Below are 14,401 nucleotides of genomic sequence, written 5' to 3'. Positions count from 1 at the left end.
CCCACCCACAGGGCCAGGCAGAGGTGGTGCGAGGCTCCTGGCCAGCCTCCGAGGCCCCCGTGCCTCCTGCCAGCACAGGAGAGGCTCCTGGTGCTGCTGAAATTAGCCTTGTCGCACCCCTGTCCCGGGTCCCCTGTTCCCTTGTGCCTAAAATCAGCCCAGGCCCAGTTGCAGAGGAGGTGAGCTGGGGTTCCTGGACCACAGCATCAGTGCTGCTGCCTGCCTGCCCCCTCCCCAGGCTGGGATATGTGGGGTGGCCCCGCTGCTGCAGACCCCAGTGGTGCCCAGTCCCTGTGCCCATTTGGAGGGGCTGGGGTCTGCCTGGACCCCCTTGGTCGCAGCCTTCTTTTTTGCCCACGCTTTTTGCCAGGGCTGCGAGGGCAAAGGAGAGGAGCTGCAGGGCCCTCGGGGACCCTCCAGGTAGGTGTGGGATGTAGGGGAAAGAGTGACACACTCAGCAAAACCTTGGTGATGACAGCCTGGGTTTCAGCAATTCCACCCGGAGCACATCGGGACCTTCCTGGCTCCCCGTGCACCAGGGGGTCCCCGAGCACGGGGTCGCTGACAGCCTTGGGGCACACGGAGCAGAGATGCTCGAGCCTCCTCCTGCCCCAGTGGGCAGCAGCGCACCCACATCCCCCCCACACCGTGCAAACTGGCCCCAGGGGCCTCAGCAGAGCTGCGGGGTGATTTGGGGTGAGGGTGAGCCAGGTGGTGTTTACCGCAGCTGGTGCTCATTAGCCAGGTTCATTAGCACTCCCTGGGCAGGTTTTAAATTGGCAAGTGGGAGCCACCTTCAGGCCTGGGGCAGCGCTGGGTGCAGCTGGAGCCCCTGGTTCCTTCCCCTGATGGCTTCCTTCCCTCCTGCTCTGCTTCCCCCTTCTCTGCTCACAGGCCCCGTGTGCTGCAGCTGCTGGGAACCTGCTCTGCAATGCCCTGACGGAGAGGCTGAGGTGTTGCTCTTGCTGCCATAAATCCCTTGGCACTTGGAACAGCGTCCCGAACCCTTCCAACCTCCCTATCTCCCCCTGCAGAGGCTGTGTCCTTCCCAGCCCAGTGGCTTGTGGCAGAGCTGGGCTCTTTGCTGGGCCCTGGAGGAGCTCCCAGGGCCCTGCTGGGAGGAGCGGCTCCATCCATGGCTTATTTTCCTCCTGGCCTCGTCCCTCTCCCCCATCCTTAGTCCTCCTCCTTTGCTCTCCTGTGAGCCCAGCAGGCAGACTCGTCCTTGCCTTGATGGAGACCGGAGCTGGGGAAGGAGGCAGCACAAATTTCCCCTTGTTTCCCTGGCTGCATCAGCACCTCAGCTCTACTTTGTGTCCTGAGCAAGGGTGTTTGGGCTCTCCATCACTACTGTGGCCGTTTCCATCCTGCTGTGCCCCTCGCCAGGACCAGATGGCCAAAAGAAAGGGACTGCTCTGCAACACGGATTTAGTTCAGCAGTGCGACCCCTTCCCTTCTCTCCCTGCTGCTCTTTCACCCCCTCCACCTCCCTCATTTCCCTCCCAGGGCTCTCTCCCTCCTTTCCCATCCCCTCCACCTTCCTCCCCTTTATTTCCCCACCTCCTCTCCCCCTACACCCACCCCGCGTCCCGGCCCGGCAGCGGATGAAGGATTTAGGTCTCCCGCAGCAGGACCACCACTTATCGCCTTGATCTCCACCCCGGGGACAGTCGGTAGGTGTGGGACCCTTGAGGGGTGGGGGCACAGAGCTGTCCCCCCCCCCTCCCCATCCCATCCCACCCCACCCCAGCCCGGTGCTCCCCGGGGAGATGCCGCGGACGGAGCGCGGCCGGCGGCGGCTCCCAGGCTGGGTTTGTCGCTCCCTCTAGCGGGGACGAAGCAGGATGGCGCTGGGCTGCCAGGAGGGGTCCTGGGGGGGGGGAGAAATCCCGGCCAGTGCTGTCGAGCTGATCCCAAAGGGATCCCCAGCAGGGCACGGGGAGATCCCGGCCTTTGGGGGCTGGGGCTTCTCGGGTTGGGACTGTGCCTTCCCAGGCAGATAGTCGGCTCCCGCCGGAATATTTAGGAAGCGTGGTAATAATTAAAGAGAGTGAACTCACGAGGGACTTGGCGAGACCTGATGAGGCAGAAGGGACGAATGTAGCCACGAGAAAAAGGGCTCGCTAAAGCGTAGCGTTAATTTATAAATCGCCTGTGAAAAGGGGAATGCTGCAGCTCTGGAGAGGCTCCAGATGATGACCTTTGCCTGGGGGCTCTGGAAGTGAACCCCACAGCCCCTGCTAACCACAAGTTGCCATCTCTGTCTCTGCACGTGCGCGGGATTCACACGCTGGCCGGGCTGCGATCATCCCGTCGCAGGTCAGGGACAGCGAGAGTCTGCTCGCTTAGAGCAGGGGCTGCAGTTCTCCCAAAATCACTCATTCTCATCAGCTTCATCACGTTCAGAGGCAGCTGATCGTTCCCTTCGGCGGGGCGAAGCGAGATATTTTTGAACTGCGAAACGACAGCTGTCTCGCAGCACACGGAGCGGGGGAATCAGATGGTTGGGATTGAAGGCTGGAACCGTGAACCCAAACACGTCCCCGAGCCTGCATTCCTGCCACATCTGTGGTCACTGTGAGGGCTTCAAGGCAGGCAACGAAACCGTGTCGGTTTAAATCTCGACTGAATATCAGGCATTGCAAAAATGAATTACTTTAAGGTGCCTCGAAATATCTTTAATAAATTTAGGGCATCTATGGGTTTGCCTGTCCACGTGTTTGATTTCTGGGAGGTCTGCGCCTCCTTGTCAGTGCAGGTCTTGTGGCTAACTCCAGCCTGAAATATTCGGCTGAGTTTGTCCCCAAAGTAGGCTATGGTTTTCCTGAGTGGACAGACAGAAGCGAAATAGCATTTTCAAGAGACAGTGGGTTTTGTTGCTGAAATATCCCCATCAGTTCTCCAGAGGTTTGGCTCCAGCATTGTTTGGGACAATTGCTGATCTTCAAGTCAGAGCCAAATAAAGCTGATAAAATTGCCTAATGCAGTGACCTGCTTATGAATGGCTGTAGAAGTCAGCCAGGTTGAGCTAAGGCAGTCATGCGTTGCCTTTCTGGGAAATATTTCTTGTGCTTTGAGATGCGCTTTCTAGGATCCTATGTCAAATAACTGAATTCCCATATTTGTCTTGATTTCCTCCTCCAAACTCTTTGAAAAAAGAGAGTTTGACAGAGGCTAACCGAAGGTGCTAAGTTCAAAAGCAGACACTCCTAACTGGTTTTCAGCATGCTCTGGTGGCAAGTGCTGCATTGAACAAAAAGGTCCTTGCCTGAAGAAACTTCTTTAGTATTTGCAGCTACATTTCCCTGGTTTCTTCTGAGTGTGCTGAAATGCCAACATGTCACCGACAGTCTTTGGAGTCTTTTCAAGAATATAAACAGTTTTGTTGTGAGGAAGGTGCATGGGGCTTCTTGAATTTTCTTGATTTTTTTTTTCCTGGAACCTCTTCCTATTTATGCAATCAAGGCTGTGGGAAGGCTTCCCAGTGGCTGTAGTAAAAAGGAGTTTGGGGTTTTAAATCTGGCCTGAGAACAGCCTTGTTAGCTTCTGAACAGCACAGCCAAATGAAAAATCACGAAGCCAGGATGAGCAGAAGCTGTAGCCTTGTTTTGCAGTAACACCCAGGGAAAAACTGAAGCGATGGCTGATGAAGTGCCTCCAAAATACTTGCAGTATCAGGCGACTGGTATTTGATCCTCACTGCAGACAAAGCTCAACACTAAAGCCAGCTGAAAGCAATCCACTGCTCATTGGAAGAATAGTTTCTTCCTTTTAATCAGCCCTGTTTTAAATGATTTCCTTTTTTAGAGCCTTAAATAGTCATTTTATTTTCTCCTTCAGGCAGCCAGCATTCACTCACTAAGAACGGCGTAGGTCTGCAGACTTTAAAAGGACAAACAATAGTCTGGCAAACGGAAAAGCTTCGATGGCATCTTGTTCTCATGCAGAGCCTGCGGTTCCCATAGGCCACAAAGGAATAAAGAGGAGGAACTCCTTCAGCAGCTACAGGAGCAAGAGCCGCTCACCTGTGAGAGCTAGGGGAAAAAGGAAAAAAAAAAAAAGCAAATAAGACTGGCTGGGGCCCCCAGCCCCTCCTGCAGTAGGAAGGAACTGGAGTCAGTGGGTCCGTCCTGCCTCCGTGGTGAGATTTGATGGAGAAAAAGAATGGGAGCTGGGGGCAGACAGAGGGGACCCCTAGGCCTGGGGGTGGCCAGAGCTACTCTGGATGCCTCTAGGGAGGGGATGTGGGTGCTGGCACGCCGAGAGAGCGGCCGCCTGCCTTTGTGAGAGCAGGAGAGGAGCAGCCAGCCTGGCTGCATAACGCACAGGGGACGGGCAGTGGGTGCATCCCACCTGGGCACCCAGACCGCTGCCCTTCCACGCAGAGCTGGCCAGGGAAAGGGGGGAGAGCGTGCAGCTGGGGATGCCAGAACCAGATGGCACTCTAAAGGAAAGAGGATTTTGGGTAGCTGTGAGGATTGTTTTTCTTTGGATCTGGAAAAGACAAGTCGTGTTTGACCAGAGGATTTCTCTGTTGCAGTTATTGATGGGATAGAGCAAGCTGGGGAGGAAAAAAAAAGGTTCTTTTCAGTGAAAACAGTGAAGTTCTGACATCCCTTCTTTGATACACAATGAAAACTTGACATTTAGTGTTTTATTTCCAGAAACACCAGCAAGAACACATTTTCCCAATGGTTGGAGCTACTCAGGTAGAATATTGAAGACCTTGATTAAAGTCTGTGGTTTACTTTTTTCTATTTTCCCCTCCATAGGGCATGTTTTTTTTCCACACCCATCTGTAAAATAAATCTTTGTGCATATAATGGTTCAACAATCTCAGGGCCTGAGATGAATTCAGTGCCCTGGGAACTGGTCAGGTATTCAATGAATGTTGTGGGAGGAAAAAAATAAAATGAAGAAACTACCAACCGGCCCTGAGAGCAGAGCTGCTGGAACTGCATGGCAAGACCCCAGGCACTTAATTAGATGCACAGAGGGAACCATGCCATAGGTTAGTGTAAATGAGCATAGTGTTGCAGTCTTTGCTTTCCCTGATCAGATTTAACCTAGTTTAGAGGAAAATCCAAGAGTCCTCAGTTTTCATGCTTTTTTCACATTCCCCACGTTTTCATTTCCCTGCATTTCACATTTCTAATCCCTCGTGGGATTAGAAAACACATTCTGCCATGGACAGGTTACTCCACAACTGTCCACGATGTTTCTTCTGCAGCAGCTGATGTTGGCTGCTGTCCGAGATGGACGGAAAACTAGAAGGACCACGATCTGACCCCATAAGGCAAATGCATGCCTCGTGTGTGCTGAATGGCCTCTGGATGGAGTATGGAGCGGGATCACTCTGCTTTTTTCCAAATGGATTGTGGCATTTTGTGAATGACCATAAGGACAGTAAGGGGCTGTCTTATGCTGCAGGCTGACATTTCCAGCTGAGCAAAGTGATAGCAAAATAGCATAAGAGCATTTAGCCTTCAGTTTGCTCTGCTGTATACAACCCTGAAAGATGCAGGCCATGGCTGAGGATTTATAGATGTAGAGCAAATGTTTGAAGAAGCTGCAGAATATAATAGTAATTCAATTATTTCTAGGAAGCCTTAGAGCACGAGACATTTCTGTAGATACAAATTCTATACTAGGGCTGTAAGCCCTCTGCAGTGGTTATTTTCTATTTGACAGGATTCTTAATTAGTGGAAGGATGAAGCACACAGCAGGGTTCCTGCGTTCACTTGTAATTAATCCTGGGAAGAAGAAGCAGGAGGTTCTGAGTTTGACTCTCACGTCCAGGGGAAAATTTGCTCAGCAGTCTGGCAGAGGTCAAAAATCGGAGTGGGTGAGCAGTCCTTCCAGAAAGGATCCTACACAGAGCTGTGCATTGAACTTCATCCAGGTGAAACCCATTCATCAGTCTGTCCAAATCTCCTCTCACCGTCCCCACCCTGCTCACTGTAGTCTGTTGTGGGTCTAATCACAGCAGGACTAATGTTAAACCCATTGTCATTTATACACAGGCAGGTGAAAGGTGCTGCAGGATGTTCGAAGAGTGGCACAGGATTTCATCACCTTATGCCAAGGTCTGGTGTCATCCTCATGGACCAGGTTGCAGAGGAGCCACGCTTTTCCCTGCAGTGATAGGAACACAATGTCTTTTCACTTTTCAGATGGTGACCATCTCTGAACAGAGAAGAAGAGCTCAGCCCCAATACAGTCCTGACCCATGAGACTTTACAAAGCTCCATGGAGTTGGCCTCAGTGTGCTGCGAGGCACAGGTAAAGAAGCTGTCAGTTTGTGGGAGCTGCAGCGTACACACCTGATAATGAATATAGAATTGTCTCTCATTTGTTTACTTTGTCCTTTGATCTCCACAACAGGTTGCATTAGTTTTTTCTTTAATTGGCACATCTATTCCCTTGGCCTTGGATTGTTGCCTTGGAGATGCACAAGAGACCTTCGGAGAACTGCTTATTACAGCAGCAGGTGTGCATAGCGCTGACCTGGACAAGCCTGTGTGAGTCACCTGCCGATGGTTTGGGTTGTAGGTGGCTGCGTGAGTCATTGAAAGCGAGGGGATCCCACAGTGCCCGACTCCCGAAGGGCAACATTAATGCCTTTGGGTGTTTGCTGTTATTGTGCATCAACAACAAATAGCACAAGATGGTTCACTCTTCTTCCTCCTCATTTGCTGACAAGGGCTGTGAAACAGCATGGTGCTGCAGGGAAGGGCACCTGAATGTGAAAAGCAGCAGCCCAAATCGGAGGCCCTCTCTGGAAATTTGGCTGACCTGTAGCTTTGCTGGTGGAGGACAGTGAGGTCTGGATGGGCAGGAAGCAAGTTAGAAGAGCTGTTTTTATTTGTGTGTGTGCATGCATGTGTGCACTTGTCTGGCCAGATAGGAAGACTGATGGAGAAAGAAAACCAAACAGGCCAGGCTAATACCCTGGCTCCCCAGAGATTTGGGGTAAGTGGGAGTTTGGTAGTGTCAGGAAGGAGAGTGGCCCTCTCCATGCAAGTGCCTGTAAGTGCAGAAGCAGAGGGCATTGGCCTGCTGTCTCCAGAGAGGAAAAACGTGCTGCACAGAAGATGAGATGGGCAGGAGCAGTGTGATACTTCGTTATCCAGAGAAGGAAGGGATCTGACAGCCAGATGATGGTTTTTAGCAGTGCTTGTGCGTCTCTTGGTAGCTCAATGCCTGGCAACTTCTATAGCCGTGCAGATCAACTGTAGGAACATCACATATGGTCCAGAAAGCTGTTCCTGCATTTCCTCCCTCTGCACTACTCCTGATGACTGTTTGAGATCAGACACGTCTCTCCTGAGCACCAAGCCAGGTGCCAGCCTTCACCCTGCTCCCGTAAGCCTGGGGAGAGGTGGGGGCCGTTCTCCTGCAGCACCAGGGCTGTGTGCTGCAAAAGCCCTCTAAAGGCACCTTCCATTCATAGGGAAGGACACACAGTGTGACAGCACAGGACTGGTGACCCATGAATAAGCTAAAGAAGGCAGTTGCAAGAGGCCAGTTCCTCTGTAGAAATTGCCCAGGTGCTTGTTGTGTGTGTGTGTATAATGTGTATTTATGGGAGTGATCCAGTATTCTTTCCTATTTTTTAGAGGCTTTTTTGTCACTGTGGTGGCCCCTGCCAAGATGGTTAGAAACGGGCATAATTTAGAAACTTCAGGGCCACCTTTGAGGCAAAGCAGAGGAATGTATCATATGCAGAGATCCTGAAAATATTAAGTAAGCCCAGATTTTAAGGATTTTTAGTGACTTTTCTCTAATTAAAACCACCCTAAAAATGGCCTGCTTGTCATTTTCAAAAACCGCTGGATGGTTTCTAAAAAAAAAAAATAAATGCATGTATACCTACAGCCTGGCCTTTCACCACAAAATGTAAGCTGTCACACTGCTGAACACCCATGTGTGTTACAGGACAGGAAAGGAAAAATAAAGGGGAAAATATTTTGGCCTTGCATGTGAGGAGACAACTCCCAAGCTACGGAAGATGCCCTGGGTGAGGAACTGCACTTCATGGCAACTACTACAACACTTTTAGTGCAAACTTCTTGCCAGGAATGCTGCTCACATTGTGTTGACCTGTGGCTCTGTTCAAGCCTGTGGGATTCAAGGCTTGCCTCATGAGGCTACTTGTATTTTATGGCTGGGTAAGGTTTTGTTTCAGGATAGAAGTGCTTACTTGCCCTGCTGCATTCACTTCCATCATTGTGAATGGAAAAAAATTAACTGTATTTCTGGAGTGAAATCCTTCCAGGGGGCAGTTCCTCCAGGTTGCCCATAGAATCAGGGAGGCATGCCAGGCTGACTTCACTGCTGTCTGTGAAAGGGAAAGGCTCTGGCTGGACAAAAATCCCCACAACAGCCATTGCCCTGCTGCCCTGCCCTGGTTGGCCTCAACAAGGAGGCAAAAACTTCAGGGAAAGTCTCTTGCAGTTCCCTTGAAGGTATCCCTAGGGTGAGTGGTTTGAGCTCAGGACTGCTGTGGGGGGATGTGGCGGTGCACTTGGGGCTTGTGTGTGGCACGTTGTGGGCAGACTGGGTGGGATGGGGTGCGTTGGGTGACTTTGCTGTCCCCAGCCCCTCTTAATACCCTCGTGAGGGGCTCGCTGTGTGGTGAGGCAGCCAGCCCTGCTGACTCTGCGGGGAAAAAATCCCCCCTCGGGGAAACAATCTCCCCTCAGAGCTGAGCGAGAGCCTGCTCCGGCTGTGTGGAGAGCGGGGCTGGGGGTGGAGAGCTGGGCTGGTGCTGGAGGAAGCCGTCAGGCCGCAGCTCTGCCCCTTTCCTCCTCCTCCTCCTCCTCCTCCTCCTCCATCTTGGGCCGCCCCTCAGTCGCCTGGCCGGCGGGGCTCTGCAGGCGGCGCTGTGCGGAGGGCGGCGGCGCGGCGCCCTCCCGGGCGGGATTGACAGGCCGGGCCGGGGGAGGAGAAGGAGGAGGAGGAGGAGGCGGCAGCGGCAGCGAGAACCCGTATCGCCCCGCCGCCGCCGCGCAATCCGCCGCCATCCGCCGCGCCCCGCGCCCGTCGCCCCTCGGCACCCGGCTCCTCAGGCGCTCCCGGCTCCCCGCCACCCCCACAGGTGGGTATCGGGGGCCGGCGGCGGCGGCCGCGGATATTTGGGGCGGTGAGTGGGGCCGGGGGAGGGCGAGGGAGGAGGAGGAGAAGGAGGGAGGAGGAAGGGGGAGGGAGAGGGAAGGTGGGACGAGGCAGCCCTAAAATGGAGCCGGAGCCAGCGGCTGCGGCACCCCGCGGCCTCCCCGCCGAGGGTGTCCCCACAACAAATGGGGGTGTGGGGGCTCCCTCCCGCTGTTTGGGGCTGCTTTGGCCGCCGGTGTTTATTGTGTGTGGCCCCCCCCCGGGGTGCTGGGGGCGTCTGGGGCCGATGCGGGCCTGGCCGCCGCCCCCCCCCCCCTCCCCGTTCCCCCATTCCCCCCTGCGAGGGCCGCGCTGAGGCCTGGGGGAGACTTGGGGTGGATTTGGGGGTTTTTGGGGCTCCCCCCTGGGCCGGGCCCCCCCTCACCCTCACACACACACCCCCCCCCCGGGGGCTGGGGGCGGCCTCGCAGCCCGCCGCGCAGGCAGCTTGTTTTTCCTCCTCGCCTCGAGTGTGACACAAAGATATTTTTGTCGCGCCGTGCGCCTCGCAGCAAAAACAAGGGGGATGGCACGGCGAAGGCTGCCTCGTTTTGTTGTCGTGAGGGAGCCCACAAAAGGGTTCCTGAGGCCGAGCGATGAAAAATGCAGGCCGGGTCCCCCCCCCGTCCATGAGAGGGGAAAAGGGGGGGGCTCACCCTGCAGCTGGGGGAAAGGAGGATGCAGTCGGGGTGTTTTGGCGCTCGGCGAGCTCGCTAGGTAGGTTTGGAAAGGTGTTTTTGCTTCGAGAAGGAGTTTTACAGCTCGGGGTGGGTGGGAGGGCGTCTGTTGCAACGCAGGGGGACCCTAACGGGGGTCCTGGGTGCAGGTGCTGGGCTCGGAGGGGAGGGTTTGCTCAGGGTGCTGGGTAGCAGCTAGCAGGGTTTTTTGTTTTTTTTTTTGTTAAGGTGACTACAGGCAACCCCCTCGTCTGGGAAATCAGAGCTGACCAGGTTTGAATGAGCTGGGAGTTTGGGGTTTTGTTAGGAAAGTTGTTTTGGTTTGTTCTGAGGGCTTTTTTGTCGTTGTTTTTGTCTTCCGAACATCAGAAGGGTGGGATACGCTTTTGAGTGTCAGCTCATCAAATATTTGTGTATTAGCTTTACTGGTGTTTGGGGCGAATAACGTATGATAAACATATATGTTCGGGGCTTAAGGCGTTCTGTTTCTAGGAGTAGGTATTAAGTGTAAGCGGGTTGCAGTGGCTTCATCATCTGCTGTACCTGGCTGGGAGGGAAGGCATCCCTCCCATTTCAGGATCGAATCGAGCTTTATAGGGAAGGGATTTTATTTTATTTTGCTTTGGACCTTGTCTTGCCTGGTTGAAATACCTATCTGCACGTTCCAGTTTAAATGGAATACTCTAAGCGGGCCTCGGTTCCATCAGGCTCCCGCAGATTTTCGTGGGTACATGGGTGATGCTACTTCTTTCAGAACGGTAGTCGAAGAGGTTCTTCCCAGTTAGCAAAATGTATTTGGGGGGAATGATAAAGAAGACCTCTTCCACGTGACCTCTTTGAAATTCTCTAGTACCTTCTTTTTATGGTTAAAAAGTTCAGATTAAAAATCAGACAAAATCACAAATACTGCTTAAGATCAGTGTTCTTTTTTCTTAATTACGTGTTTCCTCCAACCAGTCCTAGGACACGTGCTGTTAGCTGTATTTTGGTTTGTTGCTTAATTCAACAGCCACATGGAGTATAAGGTGATGCTTCTTTTCCTCCTAGTTGCTTTCACTGGTCTGGTGTTCTGCACACCTTGAGTAGACAAGATGTCATGCATCTTAGAACATCTTCAGCCGTGTTCACTGATAAGAAAACATGTCTACGTGGCTTGGACAGGCATCTTTTCTCCTAAAAAAACAGTAAAACACATAGGCATTTATACAGGTTTCCAAAGTTGTTATATGGTGCCTTTCACTTTGCATGGAATTTTTATTTATTTTTAGTCTGTAAGAGCAGTTTTTTTTAGGGGATGGGCCAACTTTTTTTCCTAAATTCAGTGACATTTTTCTTTGGTCCTACAGTATGTATTTTGATAAACTGTGGGCTTTTTTTCTGTTTTTCTGTGCGCTTGAGAGCTAAAAAATGAAACTCAGCCAACCTGGATGAAGAAGGGAAAGTAAGTAAGTGTTGGAAAGGAGAGGCAGGATTTAAAAGTATTTTAGTTTTAATAAATATGAGTAATGTTCCTAAAGAATTATTATTAAAACGATTTAACTTTTATAGTGACATTTTAATGAAGCCTTTTATTAAAGCTTTCTGTAAAACCTAACTTCAAAGGCTAATTTGTGTGAACAACCTCCTAAAAGTAGGGGTGGCATTAGAGGCTCTGTTTTTCTCGTGCCTGACGCAACGCGCCCTGGTACCTGACTGAGCGATGGTGTAAAGACGAATCCTCGCTCTTCGGGTGTCTGGTGCCGATGCTTTTGCGTAGCTCCCGACGCCCGAACTGTGTCCTGCAGGCTTTCCCACGTGAAGTGCAGCTGGCAAATCCCGGGACCGTGTTTTTGGCGCGTCTCGTAGTGCCTGCAGTGTGCCTGAGCTGTACAATGCAGCGCCTGTTAGATTATCCCTTACAGAACTACCTGTTTAAGGTCCAGAAGTGTGAGTTGCTCAAGGCCCTCATTGTGCTCACCTGAGTAATTGGAGGTATTTAAAGGCAAGCTGGGCTAACTTTCTCAAGTGCTGCTGCACCGAAAATAACAGCATGCATTTTCATTTTTTGTTTTATGATGATGCTTACCGTGTACAAAGAGGTCTGGCTATAGCAGGGTTTTTTCCACTTGTAATTGCACATTTTCTTGTAGTAGATATAGAAGCAGAAAGGACAGCAGAAACTTGCTGAATACAGACCAGTAACTTTAGGGCGAGGAGGGAGAGGGTTTATTACAAGGACTGGATGTCTGTGGTTGTCCTCCTCTTTACTAGATTCCTCCTTTTTTTCTGCGACTTGGCGATGATTGTGGTGGCTCAGTATCGGGCCTCGCTCTTCAGCTAATCTTGCCTTATAAGTGGGCTTCGTTTTTCATGTGGCACTGACTCATTCTCCTAATAGGTCGATAATTTCGCAGCTCCTTATCGCTAGTTTGTCATTTGGAACAGAAGTGAGACAGGTGTCATCAGGCAGTGAGGCGAAAGCACTGCGAACAGGTAAAGGCCGGGGAGGTGCAGTTTTTTCCTTCCAGTGAACAGCTATTCCTAACTGCTGAAATGAAATGATTTTGGTATGGTGCACTCCTGGAAAGCCCCTGCTGAAGGTGGTTTCGCAGATATATGCGGAAACCATCTGATTTGACTGAAATGTTCTCTTCCCCAGGATGAAAAATGGGGCTGAAGCAAAAGATTGTATTATAACGTTAAGCCTTGCTGAAATGTACCTTGGGCTTCTCTTCAGTTAGCAGCTTGTGCTTGTATTCAGGATGTTCTGTGACCATGTGCTTCCTGTGCAGAGGTGACTGAGAAGTAGGAGCCTGTGAGTAAACTTACTGGGAAGTGTATAGCTGCAAATCCTTTTATTTTTATTTTTTTTCCCCCTCTGGAATCCCCGGTACAGTAACGCAAGCGGTCTAGAAGCCGGTCTGGTAGCACTGGGTTGTTCCATGTTTACCTGTGGCATTGGTTTGTTCTGAAGCTGCATGACATGCGGTGCTGTGGGGTCTGTGAGGATAGATGGCGGTTTTGAGGTGGTAAAAGCTGTGTGTGTCGTTCTGCAGAGGCCGTTCTGCTTTTTCAGCGTGTGGTTCTGAACATCTGAACGTTTAGCAAAGTGCTGGTAAGCTGGCAGGGGCGAGAGCTCACCGTTACCTCTGGATAGAATCGCGGAATTGTCTAGGTTGGAAAAGACCTTCGAGATCACCAAGTCCAACCATCTTAAGAGACTGCAGGCATTAAGTTGTGGAGGACTGGGGAAAACAGCCGTGCTTTGGGTGCAACGGAAGAGGTGACGGTCTGATCTGAAACATGTAAAAGTGGAAGAGGAGGGAAGGTGGGCCAGGCCTAAGTATAAAGACGAAAAATCTGAGGAAGAAAGTGAGGACTTGCTGGTGGCACGTAGCATCTGGTCAAGAGGATTCCTCTGTTGCAGTGCAGTGCTTGAAATATACAAGGGGGTTGAATTAGCAGCTGGGAGCATCCTCAATAGCCTTTGAATTCTAGATGAGTGGCACTTAAGAGGAGTAAACTGTGCAGTATTTCCAGAGTTAGTGCCCTGCTGGAAGAGGTTTGACGGAGGAATCCTTCCTGGGTAGCCGTTGAGATGTTTTGGGCACATTCGGTTGTGATTGGCGCTGCAGGGAGTGCGTAGAGGCAGGCTTGAAGAGCTTGCATTGGGACTTTGCCTCCCACAGGCACTTCTTGTGTGGGAATATAGTGATTTTTTTTGGAAGTGTTCTGCAGTGGGGTAAGTTCTTCAGCTGTTCCTACCTGTATGTGGGCTGGGAGCCCGTACAAAAGCCTTGAGTGCTCTTGTTCAGAGTTTAGAGTGGGTTGTGAAGCAGGCAGGGGAGTAGGGACATGCTTGAGAATGTTTCTTCACGGCTGGAATAGTGCAAAGTATGGTTTTATCTTTTTCTTAAATAACCGAAGCATCAAGCTCCCACCTAGCAACTGAAACTTCACGGCCCGTCATTTAGGAGCGGTTTCACAGGATTTGAGCATTATCACAGCGTTAGCGTTCCGCATCTGAGCAAAGCGTTGCTTTACCGATGGCTGTGATCCTGCTCTAGGACCAGCAGCGCGTGGGGTCGCTCATCTAGGAGGTGTCAGCAGCTTTCCCTGCCCCAGCATTGCAGAGCTGCTCCTGCCGACCTCCCCTGGACCAGGACTTTGCGCTGCTCTGGGCCACGCAGCGTTAGGAAGGTGAGGTGATGGAGAGGGTGGTTCCTCTAGCCCCACAGAGCTGGAGGAGAAGGGTCTGTTTCTTGCCCTGCCGCTCAGCAGAGCTGCGTAGTTCCCTGGTGTCGTTTTTCTGTCTGGAAAATGTGAGTGGTGACGCTCGCACACCTTGTCAGTTATGCACCGAGAATATCTCCGTAAATTAAAGCATCTGTGAAATGCTTTCGCTTCCTGTCCAGCTCAGCGTAGTGCAGATGTCGTGTGCGTGGTCTGAGTTGCCCTGCTCCCTAGAACAGCAGTTAAGGCCTCTCTCTTCTTCAGAGTACTGAGCCACACTGCACCTCACCTTGCAGTTTTTTACAGCTTTGTACCTGTGTCCTTTTCCCATCAGATTCCTTTTAGCATCCTCAGC

The 14,401-nt window shown here is 51.7% G+C and overlaps 1 protein-coding gene and 1 long non-coding RNA gene across 12 annotated transcripts in view; one reads left to right on the top strand and one right to left on the bottom strand.

The window, feature by feature from the left end:
- Positions 1-8,869: 8,869 nt before the first annotated feature.
- PRRC2B (proline rich coiled-coil 2B) overlaps positions 8,870-14,401 on the top strand; it is a 49,978-nt gene continuing 44,446 nt past the window's right edge. For 7 of the 11 annotated variants that reach the window (XM_048051758.2, XM_048051793.2, XM_066980793.1 and 4 more), the window contains exon 1: positions 8,871-9,101. The gene's annotated coding sequence lies outside the window, so the exon portion shown is untranslated. Of the gene's footprint in view, positions 9,147-14,401 lie in introns of all 11 variants that reach the window. The other 4 variants (XM_066980794.1, XM_066980795.1, XM_048051765.2 and 1 more) reach the window with 2 other exon arrangements.
- On the bottom strand, positions 10,780-12,696 carry LOC136786697 (uncharacterized). Its single transcript, XR_010826083.1, has 3 exons — positions 11,900-12,696; positions 11,523-11,698; positions 10,780-11,007 (listed from the first exon to the last, which is right to left on the bottom strand). It is a non-coding gene; the product is annotated as an uncharacterized lncRNA (long non-coding RNA).

This window comes from Anser cygnoides, chromosome 20 (genome assembly GCF_040182565.1).
Source record: "Anser cygnoides isolate HZ-2024a breed goose chromosome 20, Taihu_goose_T2T_genome, whole genome shotgun sequence".
NCBI lineage: Eukaryota > Metazoa > Chordata > Aves > Anseriformes > Anatidae > Anser > Anser cygnoides.
This window is presented reverse-complemented; position numbering and strand designations above follow the sequence as displayed.